We start from the raw sequence: 14,092 nt of genomic DNA on the forward strand, positions 1-14,092 counted from the left end.
ATGACATACAAGTGGAAAGATTACAGATTTTAACCGTCTTTTTTCTGAACCAGGGAAAATCTGATCATGTTTCTCTATAACAATAATAAAAAACTTTATTTTCAATTATTTTACATATCCCGCTTGCACATCGCATGACTTTAATAAATCTATTCTTTATTAATACTAAATAAATAATACTAAAAATACTTCAGCAAATAGGTCACTTGATTTTTGGAATAATTCCAAATAGCACAATGATCCACTGGCATCCCTGAAGTCTGTTTAGTGCATAATCTTCCAAATACAATCACTAAGCAATTATAAGAATTATACCATCCTACTTCTTTGTGATATCCTGTAAAAACTAAACCTATTTTTATAAGGCTTTTACTCAAAAGATTTCCAAACACACAAAGCATTTGTGAAGTACTATAGTATTTCTAAAGGTTACTGGTACAACATCAATCATTAAAGCTTAACAATAAAGTTTAGATTGCTGACTATGGACTAACTACATTAACTAACTGCAATGCAACACTATACATTTTACAAGAATATCTGGTTGAATTCTTGCATTTGTAGCCAATTTAATGCGAGAGAAATAAGCCAATTTAATTATTTCACAAAAAATAATGTGATATAAAATGGATGTTTTTAACTTTATTGTAGTGTTTTAGAAACTAATATGTCTTCAAAAATGGTTGTTTTTCACTCCTAGGAATGAAAGCTGTTGTTATATAATGTTTATTTTCAAATTTTGAAAAATCAAAGGATTCTAGCTTTCTCCCCTTTCAGGCATCGGACACAGAGAACCTCATGGTTTTCCTAAAAATCATTTTTTATGTTCCCTGGTGTTCCAAACTTAGTTTTAATCAATTTTAATTTGTTATTATGTTAAAAACAGGGTAATAAATTTCTAATTGGACTATAAATAATGTCATATTGTCTGCTATAAAACTGATGTTTTCAACTCTATTGTAGAGATTCTAGAATCAACTAATAGAGAATTGAAATAAAAAAGGGCATAAGAAAACATTACCAACAACGACCACAAGATGGAGATATTGTCTAGACATTACCAACAACGACCACAAGATGGAGATATTGTCCAAAGAGGCAAGAAGGGCAAAGCTGCGATAAGGTAAAATCATTTTTTGAAAGAGATTGCTGTCAGAATGCACAACTGAATCCCAAACAGAATCTCTAGTCAAATATGATCATTTGTGAAACAGGCAAATGAGTTTCTCAGGTGCCCATTGCTCATTTTCAGACACATTTATGCAATACTTTCACCATGCGTTGAGCAATAGGGATTAAAGATACCAGAGGTAAGGTTTAAAAGTGATTCTGAGGTGCAACACATCAGCGATACAGCTAGGCATCTGAAATGCGGGGTTTGAGAGCCCTTCAGGGAACACCGTACCCTAAAGGTACCAGAAGTCCACTAGTATAAGCATTAAGTCACTGTCACCCCTGTTACAATGTGATTGCTACATATCTTCATTTCTTTGGTTTTTAAGGAGTAAGAGTGCAGGGGGTCTAAATCTGCGATCCAGTGTGTTGAAGTATTTCACAACACTACCTGTAGCCCGTATGGAAATAAATACTAATTCTGATTATTGCCCTGGGCATGTACCAATAAATCACTGAGCATATATCACTGTGTTGAAGCTAGAGACCTGTATGTAATATTATGGTGCTAAAATGTCATTTTCACATATATTAATGTAATAAATGATTGCTTATGCTTAATAAACAAATCTAATTAAAATAAAAACTTAAGTTTTGTATTTGTCTTGTACCATAGAACATGATTTTCTTTGTATTTCAAGCCCACAAAGTGTCCAAATGATGCACGACATGATATAAGGAAGATTATCACATGAAAAATCGGTATTATCTTTCTCATGAAAATGCATTCCTTTCATTACCTTTTAATTTTTAAAATGAACTCAAGTTGTGTATAATGTAATAATTTAAGTAGAATAGATTCTAATAATATAATGATCCAGTGTGTTGCACTACTTCACTGCTTCACTGTTCTATGCCGTCTGGAAATAAATCCTCAGACTGCTTACTGCCCTGGGCTTGTACCAATAAATTACAGGAGCACATCTATATATCACTGCGTTGAAGCAGGAGACACACAATCACTGCAAACACATCCTAAATACAGTGTTCCAGCACCTTTGACCTCATCCAGAACGTATCATTTCTTGAAAGGGATTGCTGTCTGAATGCACATCTGAATCCCAAACAGAATCTCTAGTAAAATACGATCATTTGTGAAACAGGCAAATGACTGTCTCAGGGGCCCATTCCTCATTCTCAAGACACATGTATGCAGTACGTACACCATGCATTGAGCAAAAGGGATCAAAGACACCACAGGTAAGGTTAGAATTCATTCTGACTATATTCTAAAATATTGGACTCATATTCTTATGATGGCAGACATGATGCTGCGTTTAAAACCGGGGTTAATGGACATTATATGACTGTCAATTCTGTTTTGTTTTGGAGACACTTGGCTGCCTATATGGTACAGTGCAGCGTGAAGGAAACATTTTCCAAAACTGTGTCAGCTCAAAAGTTGTAAGAGAACCTCTCCAGCTGCTTTAACTCTCTTCATTTTTGTCATTTAATTGTCTGTCGGCACTATGTGGCAGCGTTGCATGACAACCCATCTCACCACGGAAAGGAACCTAACAGCTTTGGTAAGAGAGGAGAAAAGGACCTGGCCAGTAAGGGGCTCGAACCCACGACTTTGACGTTATCAGCACCATGCTCTAACCAACTGAGCTAACCGGCCTCACGACAGTGGTCCTCTCTGTGCAGCGCCTTTTACTTCCATTGACAAATGATAGCAATTCGAAGAGAGATCCTTCAGACCAGCAAGCAAACCCACGGCTATTTCGGTTTTCTATCTAGGCAACGTTGGTGTCTGCAATAGCATACATGAAAGCGTGATGCAATTTCTGTGGCTACATTTGTTGCACGTCATGCACAGTAAGAGTGTTTCTAACACCAAATAAAAAGTCAACAATTAGCGATCACGCCTTCTCCTCAGTTAACCCACTGAAACCCTTGCTGTTAACAGTTCTTTACTGCGTGCTTTAAGAACACCTACATAATGTGTCAGTTCTTTCAGCTTTATTCATTAGGTTTTCAAAGGCATAAGTAGAGCACCAGAGGCGCGAACGTAAGATGTGTGGTTATCTGAAGAACTCATTTCCATGGCAGCAGGGCCAAGTGATTCAGCGTATTTATAGTACCAGGAATGGAGAAGCGGCACTTCGCCTTTGCCGGGGAGGCACAAGGATACGTGTGGCAGACGCCATAGTCGGCAGGATTCAAACCTGTGCAGGGAGTTCGCAACGGATTTCAAGTCCATCGCCTTAAACACACGGCCACGACTACAGCAAGCTCACCCCCGCCGCATTCCTCCTATAATCTAACACAGAGTGCGAGGTGGCTGCGGAAACTTTTTCAAAGTCGCTCTCCGTTAAAAAAAAATAAATACCTTTGACAAAATACGTGCCGGCAGACAGACATGCCTCAGAGGGTTTAAGGCTGGCTTCACGTTCAAATGATAAAGTCTCCCCGTCCGGATGTCAAAATGGAACTTTGGCAGACAGAAAAAACATCAACAAACCACAAATGTGGACAAGGATTTTACAAGCTGCACCACACTGCACTTTCCAAAGCATTTACATTCCTGTTAGACGCAGGAATTGCCTTTGATTTGCGCGCTTACGAACGCCATGGAAAACGAAACAAAACTAAAGCCCTCAGCTCCTGCACTTGATTATAATGCTGTTACGTGTCGAAGCAGGAATTTATGTCATCCTACCACTGCAATACGGGGAATAGAGGGAAATGAGCACACGCTACGTATGTCTCAATCACTCCCTAGAGTCGTAAGGCGCATTGAAGGGTGCACACCCATCATTAATCGTTGCGCCTCTGTGAAAGGAAAGCTCTTGAGCAGTCTTTGAAACAGCTCGGATGAAACACTTGATTGCTTCCATGTGCATCTGGAGCCCATTTCTTATTTTCACTTCACGCCGCCCAAAGCATTTCTAAAACAGGAGATTCGTGTTTGGGAATGCGCCCTGCCCTACGAATAAAACAGGTCTACGGGTCTGAAACCTGCTCCACGGAAAACAGTTCTGTTGCGCTTTTGATCAAAGGGAGATTCGCTGTTCTTACTTTTTGATGACATAACACCCAAAGGGGCTTCTTTGGAGCTGGATTCCAACCAGCATCCGAAAGTTTCTTGGCGGTATCCTTTACAGTCCTCTGTTCGGTCGACAAGGGACAGAAGGGGGCAGCTTTCCTCACACACACAGTGCAATGTACTGTAGTGTTCCCGTTCATTGAATTCGCAGTTCTGCATCAGACCTCTAACTCGTTTCCTTAGCTTGGATTTAAGCCATGAAGCAGGCTTCTAGTCTATAAACGTCTAGAGAAATCACAAACTATTTGAGAGGCCATCATCCCAGGGGAACTGACAAAGTCTATCCCTAAACACCTAGCGCAATCTCTCGAGAGACTGTCAAAAACCGCTTTCTCCGTTTGCGTTGCAAGTAAGTGAAAACGCGGTCTCAAACCAGAGCCACTTGGCAGCAGCGGCACGTAAATACTGTTACTGTCACTGCTCGATACTGACGTTAGCCTACTATACCATGTTCAGCCACCACTAGGAAATGTACGGCTCTAGTACTGGAGCAAACAACAGGAGGGCCAAAGGCACACGGGCACACATGGAGAGTGACGAGAATGGGACTCAAACCCATGCGTGCAGAGTACAATGGATTAGCAGTCCATCGCCTTAACCACTCGGCCACCTCGTCTAGGAAACTGGGCTGTCCAGACATGGGTTGCAGCGCTCCAGATGATCTTTTTCTTTTTTTTCCCTCGTACTCGAGGGTCATTTTCCTGTTCCACATGCGATTTCAACATTTTCCTTGGGAGATGTCAAGCCAGCAAGCCACTGGTTCAGTGGCCATTGTGGAGTTCAGTGGCCCTGTTGTACACAGAATGCACATTGAGCTCCTTGGACATGAAAAGTTCCAGATAAAAGCCATTTGTCATCCTTTCTCTTGGTGTCGATGTTGCTATTGTATGTAAAGGTGGCAACTTGCTCAGCGAACAGGCGGAGCACACACCGAATGCAGATGTGTCTGAGTGGTGTGTCCAAGTGGCTGCAAAACGACAGCACTCCCAGGGCGCCGTGGCTTAGTTGGTTAAAGCGCCTGTCTAGTAAACAGGAGATCCTGGGTCCGAATCCCAGCGGTGCCTTTTTTGTTCTGTGTTCTCGAACAGAACTGGTCATTATGGACAACCGCCTACAGCTAGACCTAATTAAATGCAAGTATTCATTTCCTGTCTTTAACGCGACTTGTTTTTCTTAAAATGGATGCAACTTGCAAAACATGAAATACAAACCTTGCTAATCAGTGCTAGCGGCTGGCAAAAAAAAAAAGAAGTCAGCAATGTTTTTTTTCTTTAACCTTAACCCTGCTAATGGAGAAGAGTTAAACAACCGAGTCTATGCAGCTTAAACGGTGCGCACGTCGGGTTCTTAGCTGAAAGGGTGGTAAATCACGCTCACCCCAGTTCTTAATCTTTTAAAGAGGATACAAAATTGAACCTAGTCGCCACATCACATACATCCTGTTCAATGATAAAAAGGTAACATCTATCCTTGCTCCAGAGTAAATCTCACGTTGAAGGCATCTTTTTTTTCACTTTACCGTGAATCGGGCTCGGCTGCACAGAGGAGAGAGCAGAGCAATGAGGTCACTGGGACAGGGGAGTCACATGCTGGCGGTTTGAATACGCGGAAGATCACTGAGGGATCCACAGTATATGGACCCTCCGTGCGCCATCAGTCCGCACTCCGGACTCTGAATCCTGCCATCCGAGTTAAGATCTCGGCGGAACCTGAGGCGCAGTTCCTTCTTAAAACGTAATCTGGTGAGCATTTCTAGAATCGTACTTGTATAGATGCAGCCTTTAATGTGTTGCTAGGTTAAAATTGATGACTTCTTGTATTTCAGTAGGTAACTGCCCTCTTGATTTCAGATTCAATTTCTTTATTACAGGGGCGCTTTTATGAAGACAGAGTCATGTTCAGGTACTTTGCTTGATGGAGGAAGCTCATTTCGGACTCTGTGATCTGCTCACCTGGAAAGGTCTGCTGTACTACTAAAAGAGAGAAGTAGAGTCTGGAAGAAGGGACAATTTTATGATGCTTTGGAAGGTAGGTTTTTTTTTCTTTGAAATCGAAATGAATCAGAATATCAGTGCAAAAGACAAACTCTTGGTTTGGTTTAAAGAAATATGGTTTTAAAACAGACAAAATGTAGAAAACAGGTGTTTCTCACTTTTGGAAAAGAATGGACCGGGGGTAATAGTTTACTAGTTGCAGTGCTGAGCTCACCGGGTTGCAGTCCTGCAATGTCACACGACGGCCAGTGGCGCAATAGATAACGCGTTTGACTACGAATCAGGAGATTGTAAGTTTGACTCCTGCCTGGCTCGGGTCGTTTTTAAACGCATCGGGCTACTCCCCTAAGTAGTCTGAGCTACTTACTGCATTGTAATCGTACTCAGTAAGAGATTTCCTTCATGTAAATGAACTGCACCTGACAGCTTTAGGAAATCACCTGGGCTCAGTACGGTGCTGAGAGCTCAGCGTTGCTGTTGTTCTAATTAGCACGCACTGCATCGGCTATGAACCCGAACTTTTCAATTATTCCGATCATTAAGTCAACACGTAGTCCACATGAAAGGTAGAAATATTCTCTTGTCTGTCTCTTGTTTGTATAGAACTGAATGTCCCTGACAATGTACTGTTAGTTTTAATTGAAGAACGGCATTTGTGTTCAAATATACCAGACAAGTTTATGTAACTGCTCTTGCGACACTAAGTTGTAATTAGTCAAGAAATAAAGTCGAACAACAGCTGCGGGTTTAATTCTGAACGTATGAGATTGCAGCGCCTTTTACTTCCATTGACAAATGATAGAGATTTGAAGAGAGATCCTGCAGACCAGCAAGCAAACCCACGGCTATTTCGGTTTTCTATCTAGGCAACGTTGGTGTCTGCAATAGCATACATGAAAGCGTGATGCAATTTCTGTGGCTACATTTGTTCCACGTCATGCACAGTAAGAATGTTTCTAACACCAAATACAATGTCAACAATTAGCGATCACGCCTTCTCCTCAGTTAACCCACTGAAACCCTTGCTGTTAACAGTTCTTTAATGCGTGCTTTACGAGCACCTATATATTGTGTCGGTTCTTTCAGTTTTATTCATTAGGTTTTCAAAGGCATAAGTACAACACCAGAGGTGCGAACGCAAGATGTGTGGTTATCTGAAGAACTCATTTCCATGGCAGCGGGGCCAAGCGATTTAGCGTTTTTATAGTACCAGGAAAGGAGAAGCGGCACTTCGCCTTTGCCGCGCAGGCATAAGGAGACGTGCGGCAGACGCCATAGTCGGCAGGATTCAAACCTGCGCGGGGAGTCCCCAACGGATTTCGAGTCCATCGCCTTAACCACTCGGCCACGACTACAGCGAGTTCGCCATCGCCGCATTCCTCCTTTAATCTAACACGGAGTGCGACGTGGCTGCGGAAACCTTTTCAAAGTCGCTCTCCGTTAAAAAAAAATAAATACCTTTGACAAAATACGTGCCGGCAGACAGACACGCCTCAGAGGGTTTAAGGCTGGCTTCACGTTCAAATGATAAAGTCTCCCCGTCCGGATGTCAAAATGCAGTTTTGGCAGACAAAAAAAACAACAACAAACCACAAATGTGGATAAGGATTTTACAAGCTGCACCACACTGCACTTTCAAAAGCATTTACATTCCTGTTAGACACAGGAATTGCCTTTGATTTGCGTGCTTACAAACGCCATGGAAAACGAAACAAAACTAAAGCCCTCAGCTCTTGCACTTGATTATAATGCCATTACGTGTCGAAGCAGGAATTTACGTCATCCTACCACTGCAACACGGGAAATAGAGGGAAATTAGCACACGCTACGAATCGTCTCAATCACTCCCTAGAGTCGTAAGGCGCATTGAAGGGTGCACCCCCATCATTAATCGTTGTGCCTCTGTGAAAGGAAAGCTTTTGAGCAGTCTTTGAAACAGCTCGGATGAAACACTTGATTGCTTCCATGTGCATCTGGAGTCCATTTCTTATTTTCACTTCACGCCGCCCAAAGCATTTCTAAAACAGGAGATTCGCATTTGGGAATGCGCCCTGCCCTACAAATAAAACAGGTCTACGGGTCTGAAACCTGCTCCACGGAAAACAGCTCTGTTGCGCATTTGATCAAAGGGAGAGTCGCTGTTCTTACTTTTTGATGACATAACACCCAAAGGGGCTTCTTTGGAGCTGTATTCCAACCAGCATCCTAAAGTTTCTTGGCGGTATCCTTTACAGTCCTCTGTTCGGTCGACAAGGACAGAAGGGGGCAGCTTTCCTCACACATACAGTGCAATGTACTGTACTGTTCCCGTTCATTGAATTCGCAGTTCTGCATCAGACCTCTAACTCGTTACATTAGCTTGGATTTAAGCCACGAAGCAGGCTTCTACTGTATAAACGTCTAGAGGAATCACAAACTATTTGAGAGGCCATCATCCCAGGGGGAACTGACAAAGTCTATCCCTAAACACCTAGTGCAGTCTCTCGAGAGACTGTCAAAAATCGCTTTCTCCGTTTGCGTTGCAAGTAAGTGAAAACGCGGTATCAACCCAGAGCCACTTGGCAGCACGGGCATGTAAATACTGTTACTGTCACTGCTCGATACCGACGTTAGGCTACTATACCATGTTCAGCCACCGCTAGAAAATGTACGGCTCTAGTACCGGAGCAAAGAACAGGAGGGCCAACACCGAACGGGCACAAGTGTCAGACAAGGAGAGCGACAAGGATGGGACTCGACCCCATGTGTGCAGAGCACAATGGATTAGCAGTCCATCGCCTTAACCACTCGGCCACCTCGTCAACAAAACTGGGCTGTCCTGACATGGGTTGGCGCACTCCAGTTGATCTTTTTCTTTTTTTTCCCTCATACTCGAGGGTCATTTTCCTGTTCCACATGCGATTTCAACATTTTCCTTGGGAGATGTCAAGCCAGCAAGCCACTATTGTGGTTCAGTGGCCAGTGTGGAGTTCAGTGGCCCTGTTGTACACAGAAAGCACATTGAGCTCCTTGGACATGAAAAGTTCCAGATAAAAGCCATTTGTCATCCTTTCTCTTGGTGTCGATGTTGCTATTGTATGTAAAGGTGGCAACTTGCTCAGCGAGCAGGCGGAGCACACACCGAATGCAGATGTGTCTGAGTGGTGTGTCCAAGTGGCTGCAAAAAGACAGCACTCCCAGGGCGCCGTGGCTTAGTTGGTTAAAGCGCCTGTTTAGTAAACAAGAGATCCTGGGTCTGAATCCCAGTGGTGCCTTTTTTTGTTCTGTGTTCTCTAACAGAACTGGTCATTATGGACAACCGCATACGTCTAGACTTAATTAAATGCAAGTATTCATTTCCTGTCTTGAACGACTTGTTTTTCTTAAAATGGATGCAACTTGCAAAATATGAAATACAAACCTCGCTAATCAGCGCTCGCGGCTGGCAAAAAAAAAAGAAGTCAGCAATGTTTTTTTCTTTAACCTTAAGCCTGCTAATGGAGAAGAACCTAGTCGCCATATCACATACATCCGTTTCAACGATAAGAAGGTAACAACTATCCTCACTCCAGTGTAAATCTCACGTTGAGGGCATATTTTTTTCCACTTTACCATGAGTCGGGCACAGTTGCACAGAGGCGAGAGCAGAGCAATGAGGTCACGGGGACAGGGGAGTCACACGCTGGCGGTTTGAACACGCGGAAGATCACTGAGGGATCCACAGTATGTGGACCCTCCGTGCGCCATCATTCCACACTCCAGACTCTGAATCCTGCCATCCGAGTTAAGATCTCGGCGGAACCTGAGGCGCAGTTCTTTCTTAAAACGTAATCTGGTGAGCATTTCTAGAATCGTACTTGTATAGATGCAGCCTTTAATGTGTTGCTAGGTTAAAATTTATGACTTCTTGAACTTCAGTAGGCAACTGCCCTCTTGATTTCGGATTTAATTTCTTTATTACAGGGGCGCTTTTATGATGACAGAGTCATGTTCAGGTACTTTGCTTGATGGAGGAAGCTCATTTCGGACTCTGTGATCTGCTCACCTGGAAAGGTCTGCTGTACTTCTACAAGAGAGAAGTAGAGTCTGGAGGAAGGGACAATTTTATGATGCTTTGGAAGGTAATGTTTTTTTTTCTTTGAAATCGAAATGAATCAGAATATCAGTGCAAAAGACAAACTCTTGGTTTGGTTTAAAGAGATATGATTTTAAAACAGACAAAATGTAGAAAACAGGTGTTTCTCACTTTTGGAAAAGAATGGACCGGGGGTAATATTTTACTAGTTGCAGTGCTAAGCTCACTGGGTTACAGTCCTGCAATGTCACACCAGGGTCAGTGGTGCAATGGATAATGTGTCTGACTATGGATTAGGAGTTTGGAGGTTCGACTCCTGCCTGGCGCTGGTTGTTTTTAAACACATCAGCCTACTCCCTAAGTAGCCTGTGCTACTTACTGCATTGTAAGAGCGATTGTGAGCGGTTTTGTTTTCTCTCTTTGACCAGCCCAGCTGCGCCCCACCCGAAGGCAGGGAAGCACAAAAATTGTATGGAACTCATTCATGCTCCTCTCCATGGAAATCTTTAGTAAAAGGCAAAAGATTTGTACGAGATGAAGAGAAACCAGAGTGCGTGGCTGGACAGCTGCAGGAGCCCAGGCCGCCTTCAAGCCCTCTGCCCTGCCGGTCGTGGTTGGCAATGCACCTGGCCTTACAAACGAGCCAGTGGGGCCCGTTCAGCTCCGGGCTCATCGCCTGCGGCTCTCGGCTTACCTGGCAGGGGAGATACCTTGATCAGCCTGTAGTTGGTGTAGTTGGATTGTTTTCTTGTTTTCTGGAAGCAGTGTTTGTTTTGCAGTTTGAGATGGCAACCTTTGGATCCCGCAAGAATGCTGTACGTTTTGAGCTTTTGGATGACCTCTTCATGGATCGTATGCAGTTAGGCAGAAAAGTGTTACAGAAGGAACTTGGCTTTGAACCTCGGCACTTGGATTTCATCTTCGCTCTCCCAGGTCAGAAAGCATTTGAGGTTGTTTTTGCTACCTATTCTCTGTTTGAACAATGTGTGGATGTGTTTGAGGCAAAAAGAGGGAAAGTTCCTGCCCTTGAGAAGATCAACTTGCAGCCTCTGACACAGAGAGAGAGGAAAACGGTGCATGTTGTTATGTTCTCGGAAATGGCAAAGACGGAGGACATTCACACCTGGCTTAAGCAGTACTGCACAGTCCACCATGGAACTGAGGTTAGAGATGTTGACGGTATAAAAACAGGAGCAAGGAAATTCGAGGTTCGCTTGCTACCGGACAATGTAAATGGAGGCTTAAGGCACCTGCCCTCTACAATCCGGCTGGGCGCCTGCAATGGCTATGTTTTTTATGTGGGACAACCAAAGGTGCGTCGGCGCTGTGGTGCTGTGGGACACCTGGCATCGTCCTGCACTGTGAAATGCTGCAAGACCTGTGGCAAACAGGGACATTTAGCCTCTGACTGTTCAATGCTGCCAAAGTGCAATTTATGTGGCTCGGAAGGACACGTTTTTAAGAACTGCCCTCACGCCTACGCCAATAAACTCAAAATGAGAAAGGATGAGGCAGTGCTTGTTTCAGCCAAACTGGCCCGAAAAGCCAAAGCAAACAACAAGTCAAACAAAGAACCCTTGTTGAACAAAGAGTCTCAGCCTCCAGCCAGGATCAGTCCTGCTGTGGCTCCGGGGCCGGTGGAAGAGAAATCCACTACGCTCCCACAACCGCAGACTGCACCAGACAAGCACGAGGGTTTGAAAACCCCAGAGAACAGCGAGGACCCCTCCCCCACTCCTGCTCCTCAGAACGAGGGCCATTGTGGGGCCCCCACCGGTGGAGCGGGTCCAACGACGATACCCAGGATTCAGCGGAGCTGCTTTTCTCAGACTCTGCAAGTGCTACAGATGCCCTCCTCTCCTCCATCCAGTCCGTCACGGAGGATCTGCAACAGCTGGTGGGTGAGGGGGAAGAGGAGACTGGTGCATCGGCTGCACCCCTTTCCCCTCAGTGCTACCAGGAGCTGGACTTGAGGAAAAGGAAAAATGACTCTGTTTTCTCCCCGAGCGAGGAGGAAGGAGAGCATGGCGATAGGGACAGCTGGAACCCCTCCACCCCTCCTTCTACCCCCTTCCTTGAAATGGACTCCGTGAACGCTTTTACTGCTGCCACCCTGATGAAGGCTCATTCAGAGGATGGCTGGCAGGAAATTGGTAAGAAGAAAAAGAAAAAGAGAAGGTAACAGGTGAGACCGAAGAGAAATGTGTTTTGTAAAGACTGGTTCCACTTTCTTATGTAATATGGCTCTAAACATAATTTCTCTTAACACCAGAGGTATCAATGACAGAGTTAAATGCCAGTGTGTCTTTGATTACCTCCAGCAGAGAGAGGGAGATGTGTTGATGTTGCAGGAGTGTGCTTTAGCCTATCAAGAGAGGTATAAAAGCTTTGAAGATAGGTGGGATAAAGGGCCTTCTGTTTGGTCAGGGGACAATAACAACAGAGCCTCTGGCGTGGCCATTCTTTTCAAAGGATGGGCTTTCAAATTGAAAAGTATTCAGAGGGTCATAGATGGCAGGTTGCTGTGTGTGGATGTGGAATGGGGGACCGTTAACCTGCGGCTAATCAATGTGTATTGTCCTACTGACGTGGGAGGAAGGGTGGAGCTACTCAAGGCACTCTCTCCCCTATTGTTAAGTAGCACAGACGTGATAGTGGGAGGGGATTTTAATTGTATCTTAGAGCACACAGACAGGCAGTCTAGCTCTCCGATAAAATTGGATTCCAGCTCACTGGCCCTGCAAAACTTAGTTCAAGACTTTAAACTCTCAGACACATATAGATGTATATATCCCACAACAGCAGGATATAAATGGTCAGGGAGGAATAGCAGCTCCAGAATTGACTATTGCTTTGTCTCAGAGAGAGTGAAAGTTGTTGGGGTCACTCTTCAGCCTGTCTTCTTCTCAGATCATCAGGCTTTAGGGTGTAGAGTGGAACTCAAGGGCGGGACTGTCTTTGGCCCAGGCCTATGGAAACTCAACACTAAGCTGCTAGAGAACGAGGGGGTAGTATCCCGCTACAAGGAGAAACTATCACAGTGGCTGTCCTTGCAGTGTCTGTACGGGTCAGTAGGAGAGTGGTGGGAGGAGGTGAAGATGAGGACAAAGGCCTTTTTCATGGCTGAGGGAAGGAAGGCTGCTGCCAGACGGAGAGGAGTGCTAGCCAGGAAACAGAGGCAGCTGCAGCGTCTCTACACGATGCTGCACAGTGGCTTCGCTGTGCTCGAGGATATCACCCTTTTAAAAAAGGACATCCGGAGCATAGCCGAAGAAAGTAGTCGAGGAGTGCTGTTAAGAAGCAGAGTGCAGTTCTTGGAAGAAAATGAGAAGTGTACTCGCTTCTTTTTCAGGAAAGTGGTAGGCTCCAAGTCTGTCATGGAAAGTGTAGTTGATGAGGAGGGACGAGAGAGAACAGAGCCGAGTGCTATCCTCTCCTGCACCAAGGCCTTCTACTCAAGACTGTACAGCTCTACAGAGGTAAAGGATGAAGAAATTCATTTTTTTACCTCAAAGCTAGAAAACGTTTTGAGTGAAGAAGATAGGGAAGTACTTGAGAGGGATTTGACAATAGAAGAGCTGAGACAGGCTATGGAGAGCTTACAGAAGAGGAAAACTCCGGGTGCTGACGGGCTCCCTAAAGAATTTTATTGCACCTTTTGGGATCTGCTTCAGGATCCGCTACTGCTCCTATTCGAGCGAAGCTATAAGACAGAATTGCTGCCTGACTCCTTAAGAGAAGGCACTATCTCTCTCTTGTTTAAGAAAGGAGCAAAGAATGACATAAAGAACTGGAGACCCCTCAGCCTGTTAGGCGTGGACA

At 44.4% G+C, this 14,092-nt stretch overlaps 4 non-coding genes across 4 annotated transcripts; 1 reads left to right on the plus strand and 3 right to left on the minus strand.

The window, feature by feature from the left end:
* Positions 1–2,720: 2,720 nt before the first annotated feature.
* Positions 2,721–2,794, minus strand: trnai-gau (transfer RNA isoleucine (anticodon GAU)). The gene has a single exon. It is a non-coding gene; the product is annotated as a tRNA-Ile (tRNA).
* Positions 2,795–5,212: 2,418 nt separating this feature from the next.
* On the plus strand, positions 5,213–5,286 carry trnat-agu (transfer RNA threonine (anticodon AGU)). Its single transcript has one exon. It is a non-coding gene; the product is annotated as a tRNA-Thr (tRNA).
* Positions 5,287–7,489: 2,203 nt separating this feature from the next.
* Positions 7,490–7,571, minus strand: trnas-cga (transfer RNA serine (anticodon CGA)). Its single transcript has one exon. It is a non-coding gene; the product is annotated as a tRNA-Ser (tRNA).
* A 3,136-nt stretch (positions 7,572–10,707) lies between these two features.
* On the minus strand, positions 10,708–10,824 carry LOC138235794 (U5 spliceosomal RNA). Its single transcript, XR_011188335.1, has one exon. It is a non-coding gene; the product is annotated as a U5 spliceosomal RNA (small nuclear RNA).
* Between the last annotated feature and the right edge of the window lie 3,268 nt (positions 10,825–14,092).

This window comes from Lepisosteus oculatus, unplaced genomic scaffold (assembly GCF_040954835.1).
Source record: "Lepisosteus oculatus isolate fLepOcu1 unplaced genomic scaffold, fLepOcu1.hap2 HAP2_SCAFFOLD_83, whole genome shotgun sequence".
Classification (NCBI taxonomy): Eukaryota; Metazoa; Chordata; class Actinopteri; order Semionotiformes; family Lepisosteidae; genus Lepisosteus; species Lepisosteus oculatus.